Source organism: Diceros bicornis (assembly GCF_020826845.1).
Source record: "Diceros bicornis minor isolate mBicDic1 chromosome 30 unlocalized genomic scaffold, mDicBic1.mat.cur SUPER_30_unloc_7, whole genome shotgun sequence".
NCBI lineage: Eukaryota > Metazoa > Chordata > Mammalia > Perissodactyla > Rhinocerotidae > Diceros > Diceros bicornis.
The window spans coordinates 363,623-366,851 of record NW_026690905.1 but is presented as its reverse complement, the minus strand read 5'-3'; the positions used below and the strand labels follow the sequence as shown (position 1 = coordinate 366,851).

General features: G+C 53.7%; 1 long non-coding RNA gene across 1 annotated transcript; it reads left to right on the top strand.

The window, feature by feature from the left end:
• The first annotated feature begins 346 nt into the window (after window positions 1-346).
• LOC131402200 (uncharacterized) lies at window positions 347-1,353 on the top strand. Its single transcript, XR_009218366.1, has 3 exons — window positions 347-456; window positions 689-724; window positions 1,094-1,353. It is a non-coding gene; the product is annotated as an uncharacterized LOC131402200 (long non-coding RNA).
• The last annotated feature ends 1,876 nt before the right edge of the window (window positions 1,354-3,229 follow it).

Genomic DNA, 3,229 nt, shown 5'->3' with positions numbered 1-3,229 from the left:
GCCACTCACAGGCCTCCTTCCGCATCCTAAAGGAAGTCAGGCCTTACTTGTGAGGGGGTTGTCTCAGACGGGAGACACTGAGGAGAGCCCCTCCACACATCAGAGCAGCCCATTCAGCCTCTCCCTCAGCCTCCTCCCTTCCACTCTCCCACTTTCCACACCCAGAAGGACACCTGCTCAGTATTGCACAGCCCCATGTTCTTCCTCCACCAGGCTTGAGAAGGGTGGGGCAGCCAGCGGGGTGGACACCGTCTGCACCTTCCACTCTGAGCCCCGCAGGTCCCGGGCTGGACAGAGAGCGACTCTACTGGGAGCTGAGCCATGAGAACCTGGGCGTCACCTACCTGGTTTCCCTCACCCTGGACGGGGACAGCTTCTACGTCAGTGGTGAGGGGCTGGGCTACAGCCATGCTCTCTCTGCCAGTCAAAGTTCTGTGTTGCCTCCGTTGCTCTAAAGTGAGTTTTGATCCATCTCTCTCTCCTTCTGGTCGGGGTTCAGTCTTCTCATCACGGTGTGACTGCTGGGTTCAGCCACCTTCCACCTAGTTGCCACCTCCTTGAACACCCTCCCATCTTCCCCTCTGCTTTTCCCTCTGCTTTTCTCACAAACGTCCCTACATCCTCCTCACCCTTAATCCTTTATGTTCACCCCAACACTTGCTCAGCTCCTCTCGCCTTCTCTCCACAGGTTATACCTATTAAGCTGCAGCCCCGACTACCACCAGTGAGTATTCCTGGCCCTGATGTCCTGGGTCCCATCGCATTTGGGGTTGGGGAGCACTTGTTCTCCTTCACCCGCTGTCCTTGGTGAGGGAAGGACCTGGAAGGGCCCTAACTCATCCCTTCTCTCTCTCTTGGGTTCTGGTGGAGAGTCCCATCCCAGGGTGAGAAAGCCTTAGACACAGACAGGTTCTCCACCACATTCTGACCCCACATGGTTTTCACTTTTATTCTCCTGAAGCCCCACCCTTGGTCCTCCTTTTCCAGGTATCACATCCGTCTGTCCAGTTTTCTGCCCATCCATCTGTCTTTCCTCTGTGTTCAGTCTCTCTTATTCACCCATCTCACTCTCTTGGGCTCCTCTCATCCACAGGCTTGCTCATCCCTCTACTCACACAGGGACCCGTCCCCTCACTCTCATTTATGCTTCACCTGTGAATGGTGGTCCTGGGACAGCCACTGCTGGAGCCCGGGTGAGCCTGGAAGCTCCTCCCACTCTGTCCCTCCCTGATGACAGCCCTCTCCACAGCTCCCTAGCCGGCCACCACATCCCTGCATACTTGATCATCACCTGTGCCACCAGAAGCCACCACAGGTATCTGGGGGTGCCTTTTCCTTCCCAAGAGAAGCTCTCCAGCCCCTACTAGCCAGTTGTGATCCAGGAGCTGGGAAGCCAGGGTGTGAAATTTTGGTTTTAGGACAATCATGATGATCACAAAGATTATACCAACGATTCAGTCAAAGGCCAGGCCTCAGAGAGCCCCTAGTCTTGTGAATTAACACACCATTATAACACAATGTGGGAGGTTTTGGGGAGTGGCACCTGGCATAATTTGGAGAGGAAGAGCTTGCTAGAGAAAGTTTCACCAGAATGGAGTCTTTAAGAATGAGTAGGACAGACCCTGGCAAATAGAGGATGAAGAGTTTTCCTGGCAGAGTGGATTCCATGAGCAAAGGCTCCAGCCAGAAACAACATGCCATATGGGGAGAATTGAAACAAATTTGGGTTGTGTGAAGCATGAAGTTTAACTCGCAGTAGATGGATAAAATGAGACTGAAAGGTCAGCAGGAGCCAGATTGAGTAGAGCCTTGAGTGCCAGGTCAAGAAGGTTGAACTAAACACTGAAGGCCATAGGGAGCCATGGGTGGTACTAGAGCAGTGGTGGCCCTAGTGAGGTATTCATTTCAGAAAAATTCTTCTAGTAGTCCATGTAGAACATCCTTTAGACAGAGCATCCATTGTGCCTGCTAGGGTGTTGGTCTGGGTGAAGAAAGTTAAGACTTGAGTTGGGACAGGGATGGAGTGTATGTGAGGACGAGTGTGAAAGGTGAATGAGTGTTACTGGGAGGGAGGAGGAGCTGAGCAGATATGCTGGTTCTGACTTGGGTGACCACACGGGTGGGTGGTGGTGCCACTGTGAGAGAAGACGACAGATGATAATGAGTGCAGGACTCTGGTGTGGTCTCAGGCCAACTCTCAGTGATGGCCTTCGCTCTCCCTCTCATCTTGCAGCTTTGGGGCACAACCTGAAGACTCTCCCAGTCAATGTCACCATCTCCACCTTCTGCTATTCATCAGACAGGAGCAACAGCTCAGCCACGTTCAACTCCACTGAGAGGGTCCTGCAGAGCCTGATGAGACCCTGGTCCCAGCAGTTCCTGGTGGGTTAAATCCCACCCAGCCCTTCCCCCAACCCCTGTCCCTCCTGCCCATCTTCCTCCTCCTTCCTCCCCAGCTGGACCCTTGTTCAAGAAGAGCAGCCTGGGCCCCTTCTCCTTGAGTGGCAGACTGTTCTCCCTCAGGTAAGACCCTCCCTTGAGCACTTGCCCCTAATGACAACTTTTGTGACAATCCCTCTCTCAGTTTCCCCACTCACGTCCCATTTCCTCCTTCCTGTTCTGGCCCAAACCCCAGAGGTTTCAGGACCTCTCTCTAGATTCACCACGTCCCTCTCTCCCCAGGCCTGAGAAGGATGTGGCAGCCACCAGTGTGGATGCTGTCTGCACCCACCACCCTGACCCCGTGGTCCACCATGCCTCTGTGCTGGGAGCTGAGAGTCTCCACCTGTCTGCTCTTCCTCTCAGTGGCTCCAGGCTCTGCACCCTGGATTTTATGCATGCAGAGAGAACAGCAGCTACATTTCCGCAGCATCAGCTGGACCCTCAGCAACCCGGAGCCCACATCCTCGGAGTACACCACCCTGCAGAGAGACACACAGGACCAGGTGGATTCTCTCCTCTCCAGTCTCTCCTTGCCCTGAGTGCACCCTCATTCCTCTGCCTGACTTACATCTGTTACATTATTGTTTCAAACCTTCACTTTCCCTGCATGTCTGGGTTTTCTCACTTTCCAGAGGTGATGTCCTAGCTGCCTTCCCCATTTCTCACGTGGGTAAACTGAAGGTCAGAAAGGGGAGTATTTTGCCTAAGGTCACACAATGAGTTAGGGGCAGAGCCAGGATTTGAAGTCAGGTCTCCTTTGCCCCAAGGTCTGTGATCTTTCACTGGC